Source organism: Mus pahari, chromosome 1 (assembly GCF_900095145.1).
Source record: "Mus pahari chromosome 1, PAHARI_EIJ_v1.1, whole genome shotgun sequence".
Taxonomy (NCBI): domain Eukaryota; kingdom Metazoa; phylum Chordata; class Mammalia; order Rodentia; family Muridae; genus Mus; species Mus pahari.
In genome coordinates, this window is record NC_034590.1 from 96,105,505 (window position 1) to 96,121,722 (window position 16,218).

Below are 16,218 nucleotides of genomic sequence, written 5' to 3' on the forward strand. Positions count from 1 at the left end.
AAATGAGTCATAGAAAAAGGAAGAGGGGGAGAAGGGAGCCGAGAAAGGGGAGGAGGGAGAAGAAGAAAGGAGGGAGGGAGAGAAATGCTCTCTGAGACTTTACAGAGGTTCTGCGGGAAGGGAGTGCTGAAGAAGAGCCAAGCTGTGGGTGTGCTGCTTGGAGCAGCTGCTAATGTGGAGCAGGGATGGGTTGGGAGAGAAGGAAGTGGGACAGGAAGTCGGGATACTAGGACATGAACATACCTGCATTTCAAAAAGACCACTCTGGTCAGACTCTGAGAGACTAGTGAGGGTCTTACCGTTCTCTCTTATGAGTAGATATACGTTCTAGAGAAATCTTCTTACAGGCCACAAGGGAACAGGCATGAGGGTGCTCAACATGGCAGTGTGTGTGACTTCCAAAAGTTGGATACAATTTAGAGGTCCCTTATCAGGAGTCTAAATAACTTCAAAACTATGCTTGGTGGCACAGGCCAATGACAGCAACACTCAGGAGGCAGAAAGAACACAAATTCAAAGCCAGCCTGGACTACCTAGCTCATCTGTCTCAAAAATACAGGAAAAAAGAATGGATGGCAGTAATTGTTCTAAGTCACAATGCAGACACAGGGCTGGAGAGATGACTCAGTGGCTAAGGGCACTCTTCAGACAGCCCAGGTTTGATGCCAGTACTCAGGTGGTGGCTCACAGTCATATGTAACGCCAATCCTAGAGGATCTGCCAACTTCTGCCCTCTCTAGGCTCCAGGCATGTGAACGGCAGTACATAGACATACGTGAAGGCAAATAAGATAGAAATTAAAAGTAAAGTTTAAAAATATGGACACAAGGACAGGTTTAGAAACAAAAGAAATGAAAAAGACATAAGGAGGCGAGGTGTGGTGGTGCATGCTAGTCCCAGCACTGGGGAGGCAAAGGTGGGAGGAGCTCTGTGAGTTTGAGGCCAGCCTGGTCTACATATCTAACTCCAGGACTATATACAGTGACCATGCCTTAAACAAACAAGCAACCTGGGTTAATGTAGAGGTGTGACCCTCTACACCCTACCCCAGCTATTCAGGAGTCTGAGGTAGGAAGATGGTTCTAGCCCTGGAATTCCAGGCCAGTCTTACTAATCAAAACAAGATAATAGGATCAGCAGATCGAGTAGAAGGTAGAACACTTGTTACCAAGCCTGCTGACCTAAATTTGATCCGAATACCCACAAGGTAGTGAGGTTCTGCTCCTACGGGCTCTCCTGCGATCTCAGCACAGCTCCATCGCTCTGGTTGATGAAAGCCACACAGTGCATCACTGTGACTGACGAAAGCCACACAGTGCCCTCATAAAATAGATAAGGGAAAAACAGTAACTGGGATTAGAACAATAGGAAGCTTTTAAATTCATATTTAGATTGGCCCTCTTGTAGCCTGGACTGTCTTGGATTCCCTCTGTTGCTGAAGATGACTTTAAACTTCTGATCTTTATGCGCCTGAGTACCATACTACAAACCTGATCCATCATACCCAATCTATGCACCTGAGAATCAAACCCAAAGCTTTGTACCTGCTAGGCAAGTACTTTACCAACTGAACTACAGCCCCACTCCAACATTTTAGGGGACCTTTTTGAGACAAGGTTTTACTATGTAGCCCAGGCTGTTAGAGAACTCTGGAATTCACTATGTACCAAGGCTAGCCTCAAACTGGATTTTTTTTTTTTAATTTTGAGACAGGGTTTCTCTGTGTAGTCCTGGCTATCCTGGAACTTGATTTTTAGACCAGGTTGGCCTCAAACTCACAGAGATCTACTTGCCTCTGCCTTCTGAGTGCTGGAATTAAAGGTATGTGCTGCCACCACCACCAGGCTCAAATTGGGAATCTTAGAAAGTTATTTTTGTCAGTGGGAGTGGGGGTGGCTCTGGCTCTGTTGCTCTTGGGAACTTACTCCTCCTACTGGGTTGCCTCGTCCAGCTTTGATATGGGGTTTGTGCCCATTCTTGTAACCTGTTCTGCCACGATGACTGGGAGGCCTCCTTTTCTGAAGGGAAATGGAGGAGGAGTGGATCTAGGGGAGAAGAAAAGGGGAGGGAGGGCCTGGGGAGGGGAGAAGAGGGAAGGGAAACTTCGGTAGGGATATATAAAAGAATAATAATTTTTTAGATGTATTTATTATGTATACAGCATTCTGCCTGCATGTATGCCTGCAGCCCAGAAGAGGACACCAGATCATATTACAGATGGTTATGAGCCACCATGTGGTTGTTGGGAGTTAAAAGCAGGATATCTGGAAGAGCAGCCAGAGCCATCTCTCTAACCCCCTAAGAATACATTTTTAAAAAATTATTTTGTGATATATTTTTACTTTGTGTATATTGTGCATGTAGGCACTTGAGTGTTGCAGTTATTATGGTGGACACCATCTTCTTCTAGTTAGTGTGTGTGTGTGTGTGTGTGTGTGTGTGTGTTGTGTGTGTGTGTGTGTGTGTGTGTGTGTGTGTGTGTGTTTCAAAGATAGGGTCTGGCTATGTAGCCTTAGCTAGTCTAGAACTGTCTGCCTCTGCCTTCTAAGTTGAGGGACTAATGTACATGCCCCCACTCCCAGCCTTAGTTACAGTTTTATCACATGTCACATTTATTTATTGTGTGCATGCACAGATGCATGTCTGCTGTGACTCGAGTGTGGAGCTCAGAGGACATCTTGGAGGAGCTGGGCTTCTCTTTCCACCATATGGGTTCTAGAGCTCGGCCTCTCACAGTCAGTCTTGGCGACAAGTGCCTTTACCTGCTGCACCTCGCTCTTCCTCAGACTCTCAGCGCAGACTCCCGGGTGTTGGAATTAGAGGCCTGCCCCTTCCACCACACCAGGCTGAAGATGCTAGAAAAACTCTGTAGTTGCAACAGCAGAGGCTCCATGGGTATGCAAAGCATCTCCAGCAGGGCCCGGTCCCCGAAAGACAAATGTGTGTTTTTATTTTACAGGCACTTGGTGTGTTGACTGTGAGGTTGGAGGGAAATGGGGGTGTTAAGGACAACCTCCAGGCTCTGGCTCTGAATAGTAAGTCAAGTGAGAGGCAAGGAAATGAAAACCGAGGACAGGATGGTATTTTGTGTTGTTTTGGTTTTGTTTGTGACAGGATCTCTATTGTCCTGGCTGTACTGGAGTTTGCTATGTAGATAGGCTGACCTCGAACTCACAGAGATCCTCTGCTTCTTCCTCCCAGATTATGGGACTAAAGACATGCACTACCATGCCCAGTTTGTTTGTCTGTTTTGAGACACATGAGGAGGAAAACTCTATAGTCACACACACATTGCTTCCTCCCTCTTCCTTAACCTCTTTCCTCTAAGCTGGCCTTTAACCCCTGGGTACAAATGATCCTCCCGGGAGCTGGAGAGATGGCTCAGCGGTTAAGAGCACTGACTGCTCTTCTGAAGGTCCTGAGTTCAAATCCCTGTAACCACATGGTGGCTCACAACCATCTGTAATGAGATCTGACGCCCTCTTCTGGAGTATCTGAAGACAGCTACAGCGTACTTACATATAATAAATAAATATTTAAAAACAAAACCAAATGACCCTCTTCCTCAGAAGTAGCTGGGACTGCAGATGTGAACAATAAGGATTAAATAAAACAATAATAAAAACAAACAGAACCATTAACATACATAGAAAATCAGGAATTAAAGGCACAAGGGATCCACCAGACAGCTGCCTCACCCCAAATCAGGATTTTAGATAGCAGCCCCTCCCTGGCTTTTGGGGTCCCTTTTATTGGGTTGATAGAAAACAGCTGCTAGATAATTATTAATTAACAACTAGATAATTAGCAATTAGATAATTGGCTGTTAGCGCTGGACAGAGAATGGGGGCACTCAGGGCTCAAGGCTGCCTTGGGGTAGATAACTGTGACAGGAAACAGCTGTCAGGATCTGAGGCTGCTAGAATGGAAGCAATAAAAATAAAGAGCAAGAATACATCTGTCAAAGGGGAGCCATCAAGGTACCTGGGAAGACACACTTTCATAAAGCAAAAGGGTGATCATGTATCACAGGCTCAGGAGTTTATCAAGACAAAGGCATGGGCACACATTATGGAGATACAGGTTCAGGGTAGATTGAAAATTATGGTTTGGTTTTGGTTTTGAGCTGGGAAAAGAGATTGGAGGTTCATATTTTACATATCAAAGCAGATCTGGCCTCCAGGTTCTCCCAGCATCCCTCAGTCCCTGCCTAGGCCTAACCTTAAACTTTCCAGCCCAAGGGCTGGGTTGCCTTCCCCCAAAGGCTCCTGCCCATATAATCCAGACTTTCCAAGGTGGAGAAATAAGCTATCAGTTTGAGGATACTTAGGTTTAGGAAATGGAAACTTATTTCTGTAAGGTATGGAGACTTAGTAACAATGTACAACAATGTGGCTCTTAATAGCAATGAAGCTTCTGGTTTGTCACACACTGGCTTTAAAGTCACAGAGATCCTCTGCCTCCAGAGTGAAGGGTTAATGACACCAGCAAGCAACTCTGCTTCTTAACCCAGGTTCTTGTGACCCTGGCTCCTGCTGCTGGGACTTCTCCAACTGTAGCTAATGGCTAGGACTAAAAGCCTCAGGGGAGCTGAGAAATTCTTGACCCAAAAGTTGATCGGCAGATAGCATCTGCAGGAAGTTCTGAGCCAGTAAACAGGAAGGCCAACATTGACTTTAGGGGGAAATCTGCATATGAAATCATGTACCAACATTTCTGAAACTCCCAAGTCCCCTGTGCTTCTGTGCAGTCTTCACTCTCAAGACAGGCTGCTGCCTCCATTGTTCTAATTAAAGACAATCTGTTTCTTTGCAAGTAAGTCTCTTTTTACATCACCTCGATCAGTCCTGATCAAACACTAAACACAATAAAACTTTCTTCCTTACATCACCTTTTAAAGGATATTTTAAATCACAGCACCAGGAAAAGTAACAAAACCCACACTTATGAACCCTAAATGTCTCAGGATGAGCAGCTATGTCCATATTTAACATTCAGGAGAGACTGTTGCTTTGCTCTTGGCAAAAAGATGGAAAATCTGTAGGAGGGCATGGTGCCCTAGGTTTGTTATCCCAGCACTGGGGAGGCAGAGGCAGTGGGATCACCAGTGCAAGGCCCACCTGCCTCAAGCAACAAAACAGGGAGGTAGCAGAGGCAGGCAAGTCTCTTGAGTTCGAGGCCAGCCTGATCACAGATCAAGGTCCAGGCCAATCAAAGCTACATAGTGAAAACTTGTTTCAAAACAAAACAAAACAACACAAACAAACAACAAACAAAACTGTTAGGGTACTGTTGTGTGAAGATGTGCCTCTGAATATTCAATTGTTGATGTTGTACCTGAAGAGAGCTAAACGCTGACATGATCTTGGTATTGTTACTTCTATGGCCCATTACAGTCCTCACATTTTATAAATATTCATCCTTCCTCAGTAGCTACGGACATTCTAGATTGAATCTGATTGCCTGTAATAAAAAGCTGATGGCAGGCCAATTGCTGGCAGGAAGCAGAGGGTGAAACTTCTGAGAGAGAAAAAGAGAGAGAGGGAGGGGTGGGGAGAGGGAGGGACAGAGAGAGGCAGAGACAGACACAGAGAGGCACTAAGAAAAGAATTGAGAATCAGGAGGTATACAAAGGTAAATGGAAAGATCAGAACAGAACAGAGAGGTAGAACTAGCCAGGTGTCAGGATGTAGTTCCAGGATTAGTAGGGTTAAATATACTACATGGCTTGCTGGAAGACTGCCCTAGCTAAAAGGCCCAAGCTTTAAAATATTAAAAAGCCTCTCTGTTATTACTTATACCACTGGCAGGTGGAAAGTCCTGCTATACCAAGCTATAATTGTTTGTTTGAGACAGTGTGTCCTGCCTTTCTATGTAGTCCAGGATGTCCTGGAGCCCTCTGAAAAATCAGGTTGGTCTCAAACTCACAAACATCCTCCTGCCTCTGCCTTTTGAGTGCTGGGGAGTGAGCTATCACACTTGGCTCTGGAATTCTTCATAATATGATTTTTCCAAACTTACAGATGTAGAACTGAGACAGGATGGGTGATAGAGCCATTCACTGCACCTTGATAAGAACTACAATTGGTGATGGACACCTTTAATCCCAGCACTTGGGAGGCAGAGGCAGGTGGATCTCTATGTGTTCAAGGATAGCCTGGTCTGCAGAGTGAGTTCCAGGACAGGCAAGACTACACAGAGAAACCCTGTCTTGATGCCCCCTGCCACTGTAACAACAACAACAAAGAAATGTAAGAATGATGCTGAAGGGGGCTGGAGAGATAGCTCAGTGGTTAAGAGCACTGAATGTTCTTCTGAAGGTCATGAGTTCAAATCCCAGCAACTACATAGTGGCTTACAACCAGTTGTAATGAGATCTGACACCCTCTTCTGGTATGTCTGAAGATAGCTACAGTGTACTCATACACATAAAATGAATAAATAAATGATGCTGAAGAGATGGCTCAGCAGTTAAGAGCACTTGTTGCTTTTGCAGAGGATCACAGTTCAGTTCCCAGCACTCACCTGGTAGCCCAGAGCCATCTATAACTAGTTCTAGAGGGTCTGATGCCTTCTTCTGGCCTCCTTAAGTACTAGGCATATACGTGGAGTACATACACATATGTAGACAAACCAGTCACATACATAAAATATAGATATACTTTTTAAAAGAGTGGAAGGTAGTTCTCTTAGTTGAGTTTTTTAAATTTCTTTTTTAGGTTCATTTTATGTGTATGAGTATTTTGCCTGCAGTTATGTATGTATATACACTGCAGCAGAAGGCATCTGATTCCCTGGAATTGACTCTAAGGATGACTGTGAGCCACCATTGTTTGTGGGAATAGAACCCAGGTAAAAAATGTGTAATTCTTTGTTTGAGACAGAGTGTCCTGTCACAAGAAGAAGGGCTCGCCGGGCAGTGGTGTTTTATGCCTTTAATCCCAGCATTTGGAAGGCAGAGGCAGGTGGATTTCTGAGTTCAAAGCCAGCCTGGTCTACAGAGTTCCAGGACATCTAGGGCTACACAGAGAAACCCTGTCTCGAAACAAACAAACAAACAAACAAACAAACAAGAAGAAGAAGAAGAAGAAGAAGAAGAAGAAGAAGAAGAAGAAGAAGAAGAAGAAGAAGAAGAAGAAGAAGAAGAAGAGCTCATCTTGTAGTTGAACATTCTCTGAGCCTTGGTTTTTGAGCACAGTCTTGTTCTGTAACCACAGGTAGCCTAAAACTCACCGTCTTTACCAGGCAAGCCTTGATGCTCTGCCCCTGCTCCAGAGAATTAGCACAACTTACCTTAGCACAACTGACTTCATGATGGAAGTGCCATTCAGGCTGTAAAACTCAGCAGGTAAGCAGCGTCGCCTAGCAAAAATGAAACCAACGGCCTAATCCACCAAAGTCCATAGTTGTGGGAAAGCCTCTGAATATACTGACCTTTCTCTTTGGCTTCTGTAGTTCTGCCTCTTGCTAACTGTTCGTGTTAACTGAAGCCGGTCAACCCAGACCATGTGTTTTGGGCTTAAAAGCTCACCCTGAGAAAAGCTCAGGACTGTACTGTTACACCAAGCACCCAGGGCAGTTGCTGGCCAGCTAATAAAGGCTTCTACCCATTTCTGAGGAGTTCTCTCATGACTATCCCTCCAACAGGATTATAGGATTATAAGAGTGCATTACCATGCCTAGTGTTCTAGTTTGATTTATTTATCTATTTTGAGACAGTGTTTCTCTGTGTGGCCTTGGCTGTCCTAGAATTCCCTCTGTAGACTGAGCTGGCCTTGAAGTCACAGAGATCCACTTACCTCTTCCTTCCAAATGCTGGGACTAAAGGCATGCCCTGCCACTGCCTGCCTCTAGGTTTCATTTTTGTTGCTATGATAAAACATTTTAACCAAAAGCAATTTAGAGGGGAAAAAGGTTCATTTGGCCTTTTGAAGTGACAGTCCATCATGGAGCATTGTTGGAGCAGGAATTCAGCAAATATGGATGACTGCTGCTTGCTAGCTTGCTCACTGGCCCAAGTTTAGCTGCTGCCTTCTCTCTCTCTCTCTTTCTTTCTTTCTTTTTTTTTTTTGGGGGGGGGGGCGTGTTTCAAGACACGGTTTCTCTGTGTGATAGCCTTGGCTGTCCTGGACTTGAATTGTAGACCAGGCTGGCCTCAAACTCATAGAAATCCACCTCTCCTTCCTGAGCCCTGGAATCAAAGGCATGTGCCGCCATGCCTAGCTATTCTTCCTTCCTTCCTTCCTTTTTTCTTTCTTTCTCTCTTTCTTTCTTCCTAGCCTAGTCTCACTGACTAGTCTGGAACTCCCTATATAGAACAAGCTAGCCTCATTCATAGACATATACCTGTCTCTGTCTTCTAAATGCTGTTAATTAGCTTTTCTATATAGTCCAAGATCACCTTCCCAGAGAATGGTGCTACCTACAGTGGCTGGGTCTTCTGTATGAATTAACATGGTAACGTGGTAGTGCACTCCTATAATCCTATATAATCCATTAGACAATTCCTCACAGGCTAGGTCTGTCTGGGAAATTCCTAAGTGAAGACTGCATTGTCCAGTGGCTCTAGGCCCTGTCAAGTTGTTAAAATTAACCAGGACAACTGACTAGACATACAGATTCAATGAAAATTATTTTTTCAAACTGTAAAAACTATGTGTCTATGTGTGGTATGTGCACATGAGTGCAGGTGCCAGAGGAAGGCGGAGGCATCAGTACCCTTGGGGCTGGAACTGTAGATCGTTATAAGCCACTAGTGTAGGCACTGGGAACTGAACTTGGGCTCTTTGCAAAAGCAGTACATGTTTTTAATTGCTCGGCATCTCCCCAGACTCATATTCATATATATGAATACATTTCTTTGTTAGTCTAGGGGCTAAAATAGTTTCAGTGTTAAAATGTAAGGTTTCCTAATAGAAAAATATCTGATAGCTTGTTGTATGCCAGGCACAGTGCTATGTACTGAGACTGTCCAACAATCTTGACCTTATAGCATTTATAATTCTATCAGAGAATAACAATATGTAATTATAAACTTTAAAAGATTTTCAAAAATATTTTTATTCTATGTCAAGGCGTATGCATATGTGTATGTGCACCTGTGCAGTGCCCTCAGAGGCCAGAAGAGGGCATCAGATCCCTTGGAGCTGGAGTTATGGGCAGCCTGAGCCAGCTGGCATTGTAATTCTGGTCTTCATGATTGAGCAGTACGTGCTCTTTTTTGTTTGTTTGTTTGGTTTTTTTTGTTTTTCGAGACAGGGTTTCTCTGTATAGCCCTGGCTGTCCTGGAACTCACTTGGTAGACCAGGCTGGCCTCGAACTCAGAAATCCGCCTGCCTCTGCCTCCCAAGTGCTGGGATTAAAGGCCTGCGCCACCACGCCCGGCTGCAGTACGTGCTCTTAACCACCAAACCATATTGACTTTTTTAGGTGTTACGTACAAAATATTAGGATAGTTAGGGTGGGAGCAGTCCCTAGGGACTGAGACAGGGACCATGCTAAGTGTCCTACACCACTGCACTAACTGCCCAATCCACAAGATGTAGCTAAATGTTAGCATGTCCAAACCTTTTATTATTGGGAGGACTCTGTAAAATGCAAGTACTAAACCTAAAACCGCTTATTTGGAATTTGAAAATATTTTTAGATAAATCTTAAATTCACAGCAAATTTCAGCTTAAAGTACAGGGTTCTCATATGCTTCCTGGGGCCCTCCTTCCCCATCCCCAACAATCTGATGTGTTTTTGTTGTTGTTTTCTTCTGGTGCCGAGGATCCGATTCCCATCACCTCTCACATGCGAGGCGAGGCTTCACGCATGCTTTTCTGTTCTTTTGACTCTGACTATTAAATCGTGATTAAGTACATCAAAGCACAGGTGTCGAAGTAAGAACTACGTTTCCCAGAGTGCAATGCAGCACGTCACAGAGAAGTACCCGGCATGCGCAGAGGAGTCCTCCGCGCTCGACCGCGCTCATAAGAGAAACAGCGTGTGTGGTTCTTGACGTGCCGCGAACCTTCGAACGCAAGTGCGAGACTACCCTGTGAGGAAACGTTCCAGGGATTCGCCTGTTCCCGCCATCGCAGTTACCAGCGCGACGTGCTGTTTCTTCCCGTGCTCGGTAGGTGGGACGGGGCCATGGCAAGGTACCTCCACGCAGCGCGGGAACGAAAGGCCAGCTTTCCTGCCCGGCGCCCGGCTCGCTGAGGCGGCGTCTGAGGAGACGCGCACGCGCCCTAGACGGGAAGGGGGCGGGGCTGTGGGAGCCGGCGCCCTGGGGCTTGCGCGTGCGCCCTACCTCTCTGGAGAGGTGGGAAGCCGCTGGAGCTGGCTAGTCTAGATGCCGGCACCTGATGTGGATCAGCACGTTTTACTACTTTCTCAAAAGCTTATTTTTGGGAGGGACCCGCTCTGTAGCCCAGCCTGGCCGTGAGATCGCAGTCCTCCTCCCCCCAACCCCGAGTGCTGAGATTACAGACTTCACATGCCCTAAAGGTGTCCATTTTCACATCAGTAACTTCATCCACTCTCCAGTTCACTCTTGTCGGCTGACACACATATCCTAGGACATCTGCATCTACTCATTAGCACCTTCCCTACCTATCAATGCTCAGCTTTCTCTAGGGAGGCTTTGTCTCATGCCGTTTCACAGAAAGAAACAGCTCTATCAAAGCCACCTTGACTTCTGGATTCCGAAGTTCAGTGATACAGGATTGGTAGCATCCTCTTTCATTGCCTCGCTTCTCTTTTATCTAAAGAACTCTCGCTTCCATTACTTCATCTTTAACGGTTGTACCATCAAAATACATTAAACCCTTCTTCATCTTGCCTTTCTTCCTGTTCACTCCTTGGACATTGTCTATTTCACACTTTAAATAAAAATAAAATTTAGCCGGGCATGGTGGCGCACACCTTTAATCCCAGCACTCGGGAGGCAGAAGCAGGCAGACTTCTGAGTTTGAGGCCAGCCTGGTCTACAGAGTGAGTTCCAAGACAGCCAGGGCTACACAGAGAAACCCTGTCTCGAAAAAAAAAAACAAAAACAAAAACAAAAAAAAAATACAAAAATATATCTATGGAGTCCATAGCTGGGCAAGGTAATTGTTTTTCTCCCCTCAGTTGTTTCTCTTTTTCATTTTATAGTAATAAAACACTACTTCATCCCAGTCCCACAGATAAGCAAGTTTACAAAAGTAGAAAGCTGGAACACAGTTATCTTATTCTTATCTTGCCTTAGCCGGGCGTGGTGGCGCACGCCTTTAATCCCTGCTCTCGGGAGGCAGAGGCTGACGGATTTCTGAGTTCGAGGCCAGCCTGGTCTACAAAGTGAGTTCCAGGACAGCCAAGGCTACACAGAGAAACCCTGTCTCTGTCTCGAAAAAAACTCCCCTGAAAAAAGAAGACCCTTAAGGGTTGACTGCCTGGTACCTTAAGTTTCTTTGGCTATCACAGGGGAGTTATGTGTAAATTATTACACAGGTCTGAATGCTCTGGGAAAGTGTCACTAATTGACTGGGGTAGATAGAGCAGGTACTAACACAGTACCATGAGGGTAGGGCTGGCTGTTACAGCCCCACAATTCTACCTTGAACTCAAGATTGATTTTTATGTTTATTTAGGTTTGTTTCTATACTTTTATTATTTAAAAGTATTTTGCAGGGCTGGTGAGATGGCTCAGTGAGTAAGAGCACCCGACTGCTCTTTAGAAGGTCCGGAGTTCAAATCCCAGCAACCACATCGTGGCTCACAACCATCCGTAACAAGATCTGACGCCCTCTTCTGGAGTGTCTGAAGACAGCTACAGTGTACTTAAATATAATAAATAAATAAATAAATCTTTAAAACAAAAGTATTTTGCAAATATATGGAGAGTCAGGTCTCCTTAGGTAGTAGCTCTAGCTGTCCTTAAACTCATTCCACGCTGGCCTGGAACTGACAGAGACCTGCTTGCCTGCTTCCCTAGTGTTAAGATTAATATCATGGGCCACTATGCCTGGCAACATTTTGTTTTCTAAAGATATATATATTTTTATTTATATGAGTGTTTGGCTTGGTGTATTTTTTTTAAAAAAATATTTATTTTATGTATATGAGTACACTGTCTTTGTCTTCAGACACACCAGAAGAGGGTATCAGATCCCATTACAGATGGCTATGAGCCACCATGTGTCTGCTGGGAATTTAACTCAAACCTCTAAACTAGCAGCCAGTGCTCTGACCCATGGAGCCATCTCTCCAGCCCTGCTTGATGTATTTTATGCACCACATGCAGAGACCAGAAGAGGTCCTTACTGGGCCCCTACAGCTGGAATGGGCTGGTTAGCCACCATGGAGGTGTTAGGAATCAAATCTGGGTCCTCAAGAAGAATAGCCACTGCTCTTGACTACTGAGCCTTTACCACAGCTCACCGCCAACGCCAACGCCACCGCCACCACCATCACCATTATCATTTTGAGATGGGATTTCACTCTGTAGTCCAGACTGAATTTGAACTTATGATGATCCTCCTGTCTTGGTCTCATGAGTTCTGCAGATTTTTATATCCAGCTCTGGCATTACATCTCCTGTTGAATGTCTGATAGACATTTCAAATGTGGCCCAAACTGAACTCGTTAGTTTTAGCCTCACATTCTCATGCTTTCACTAGTGTTCCCATTCTGGCAGATACTCAGGTTCAGAACTTGGGAGTTATTTGTGGTGTTCCCCAACTCTTCTCCATCAGTGTGTAAGAACCTGTTTATTCTTAAGGGTTTGGAGTATCATTTCTCAGTGCCTAATTGTGAGTGCTTGGTAGATCTCTTTTTGCTTGAGAGTTTTAGTTCTGATATTCTTGTTTGTATTCAGTTTATCCATTTATATAATGTACTGGTTTCTTTGCTGCTGTAATAAAAGACCTTGTGATAAAGTCAACTTGAAAGATTTTGTTTGGCTTACCACCCTGGATTGTAGTCTATCATTGGGGGAAGCCAAGGAAAGAACTTGGAACATCTAGTTACAGCTGCAGTCAAGAGCAGGGAGAGATGTGTGCATGGTGTCTGTGAGAGGCCAAACCTACTCTATCTTGGGACTGGCCTCCATCTTAAAAAAAAAAAAAAAAAAAGGAGGAGGAAAGGAAAAGAAAGAAAAAAGGGCCTGAGAACTTGACCTTTAGCAGAACCCAAGCTGCACCCACACACCAGGAAGGACCCCACTGCTTGTCTTTGGCCAGTTACTCTAGCTACTTCCTAGCAACAGTTAACCAAAGATTAGTCTGATTGTTTCAGATGTTCTTTCAGACTGTTTGTGATTGTATACAGTCTTGCTTCAGAGCACCCATCTGTCAGCTTATAGTCATTCTAGTAGATGCTTGCCAGACTGGACACCCCTCACTTCCTATTTTCCTATAAAAACTTGTTCTGCTGAGGGTTTAAGCTGCTCTGCCTTCCCTCTGGTATTGCTGTGTCAGGATTGGTTTGGAGGAGAGGCCAAACCTGAGCTTGTAATAAAGAGACCCTAATGCTATTACATCTCAAAAGTCTCCTTGGTAGTCTTATAGGGTTCATGAATACTTCCTGGCACAACACCTATTTGTGTTCAACCCCCTCTCTTCATTACACAGTTGTCCAGGACCTAACCCAGGGAACAGTGCCACCGAGAACGGGTGGTTTTCCCATCTCAGTTAACATAATTTTAATCTCTCACAGATCAACCTGATCTACACATTTTCCAAGGTGGTGGGTTTTTTTTTTGTATGTTTGTTTTGTTTTGTTTTTTCTTGCCAATCTGACATACAAATTACATCACTATTCAGCTCTAACCTATTTGCTTACTCACAAAGATCTCATTAATATCAGCATCTCAATATAAACCACAGAGTTTCTCTGTCTAGCCCTGGCTGTCCTGGAACTCTGTAGACCAGGCTGGCCTTGAACTCAGAGATCCGTCTATCTGCCTCTGCCTCTGCCTCCCAGGTGCAGCCACTGCCAGCCTTCCCATGTGATCTAGATGTCTCGTTAAAACTAACCACCATGTGCATTTATCTGCTTTAGTGCTTTTTCACCCTAAGAATAAATATATTGAACGTGTGCATCACATGATGCTGAGAGTGTACTGTAAGCATTGCACTGTGAGGTGTTTTATCCTAAAACAGACAGGACACAGTGCTCTTACACAGCCTAGATTATCAGCCTGCTACACACAAGTCCACATGATGTAGCCTGCCACTCCATATGCAGCATGTTACTATAGCAAGTACTATATAGGTGGTTTTCACAAAATGAAAAGTATTTGTGTATTTACACAGAAACAGTTCAATAAAATACTAGGTGAGGGCCAGTGAAAAGACTCAGAGGGTAAAGGAACTTGTCACTAAGCCTGACAGCCTGAGTTTGATCCCATGATAAGAAGAAAACCAGTAAACACTGTGGCACATGTGATCCCATAATAAATAAATGTTTAATAAGAAATAATGAGGTGATGAAAGCATTTTCAATTTATAATCTCATATATCTTTTTGTGCATTATAATCTCATGGGACCACTATCATGTTCAGTCTAGTTTTTGCTGATGTGTCATTCTTTGGCATGTGACTATACTTATTTAATATCTGTGTCCATTCTGCATTGTTTTTCTTTCACTACTGCATATCCTTTATGTCTTAGATGATTAATAAATGCTACTGAATGGAATTATGAAGGGGCATAATTTCTCTTTTCTGCATGGGGGGAGTAAATAGTCTCTCACAAAAGATGTTAGCACTTACCATGTAGACAGAGAAGACCTTGAGTAGCTCAGCTTCAAACCTGTCCCAGTGTTCTAAGATGAAAGACTGCTCTAAGGGGACTCGGCTCCACTCAGCAATCTCATCTGACAGTAAGATGTGCCAAGACCTATGCAGACAGAAAGATGACTAGATTAGCAGCCTGTATGCTCCAGGCTTGTCATCTTGTGGGAGAGCAGTCAGTGAAACAGTTCGTCATATGCATGAGTGACAAGTGCAAGAGCAGTTTACTGTGAAGGCTGAGACTGGAGAAATAGGAGTTCAGTTCCAGCCTGGACTGCACAGTGAAACCCTGTCTCTAAAGCAATAAAATAAGCTCAGCATTGTGGCACACACCTTTAATCCCAGCACTGGAGAGGCAGAAGCAGATGAATCTCTGTGAGTTCTAGGTCTAAAGTTCCAGGGCAGTCAGAATTGCATAGTAAGACTATGGCTCAAAACAACATTAAAAACATAGCAAAACAAGAATAAAATTTAAGTGCAGGGCTTAGGCACTTTCCAGAGGTTTTGATTGGTCATAGCCTTGGGGTAAATGGAGGAGCCTGTGGCTGTTTGGCTATAGTCTCCTGACTGACCTGGAACTTGCTTTGTAAGCCAGACTGGCCTCAAATACAGAGACCAGCCTTCTTCCTTCTCCAGAGTGCTGGAGTTAAAGGCATATGCCACCATGTCTCACACAGCTAGACATTTTTCTCTCCCAAGATTTATTTATGTGTATGAGTGTTTTACTTTATATATGAATATTAATAACATGCATGTTTTGTGCCCTTGGAGGCCAGAAGAGGATGTCTGATCTCTTGGAACTGAGTTATAGTTGAGAGCAGTCATGTGGATACCGAAACTGAACCTATTTCCTCTGCAAGAGTGGCTGTGGTTGTTTGAATAGATATGGCTTGCATAGACTCATATATTTGAATGTTTGACCATAGGGAATGGCACTGTTAGGAGGTGTGGCCTTGTTGGAGGAAGTGTGTCACTGTGGAGACTGGCATTGAATTATATATGCTCAGGCAGTGTTTGATGAGACACATAGTCCCTTTCTGTTGCCTGTAGATCAAGATGTAGAACTCTCAGCAACTCTATCACCATGTCTACCTACATGCTGCCATGCTTCCCACCATGATGATTATGGACTGAACCTCTGAAACTGTAAGCCAGCCCCAGTTAATTTTTTTTTTCCTTTAGAAGAGTTGCTGTGGACATGGTATCTCTTTACAGCAATAAAACCCTACCTAAGACAGCAGCAAATGTTCTTAACTGCTAAACCATCTCTCTAGCCCCATAACTAGACATTTCAGACTTTGAAATTTGAATTTTGGAGATATATTCAGACAAGGTCTTGCTATTTGATAGCCCCAGTTAGCCCTGAGGTCAAGTTACTACTGTCCCTGCCCCCTTTGTGTGGGATTATAGGCATGTCATCATGACTGTTTATACTTTTTTTTTTTTTTTTTTTTTT

At 44.1% G+C, this 16,218-nt stretch overlaps 1 protein-coding gene across 1 annotated transcript in view; it reads left to right on the top strand.

The window, feature by feature from the left end:
- Nucleotides 1–9,951: 9,951 nt before the first annotated feature.
- Sgf29 (SAGA complex associated factor 29) overlaps nucleotides 9,952–16,218 on the top strand; it is a 22,710-nt gene continuing 16,443 nt past the window's right edge. Inside the window, exon 1 of the mRNA XM_021203810.2 lies at nucleotides 9,952–10,120. The gene's annotated coding sequence lies outside the window, so the exon portion shown is untranslated. The remainder of the gene's footprint in view (nucleotides 10,121–16,218) is intronic.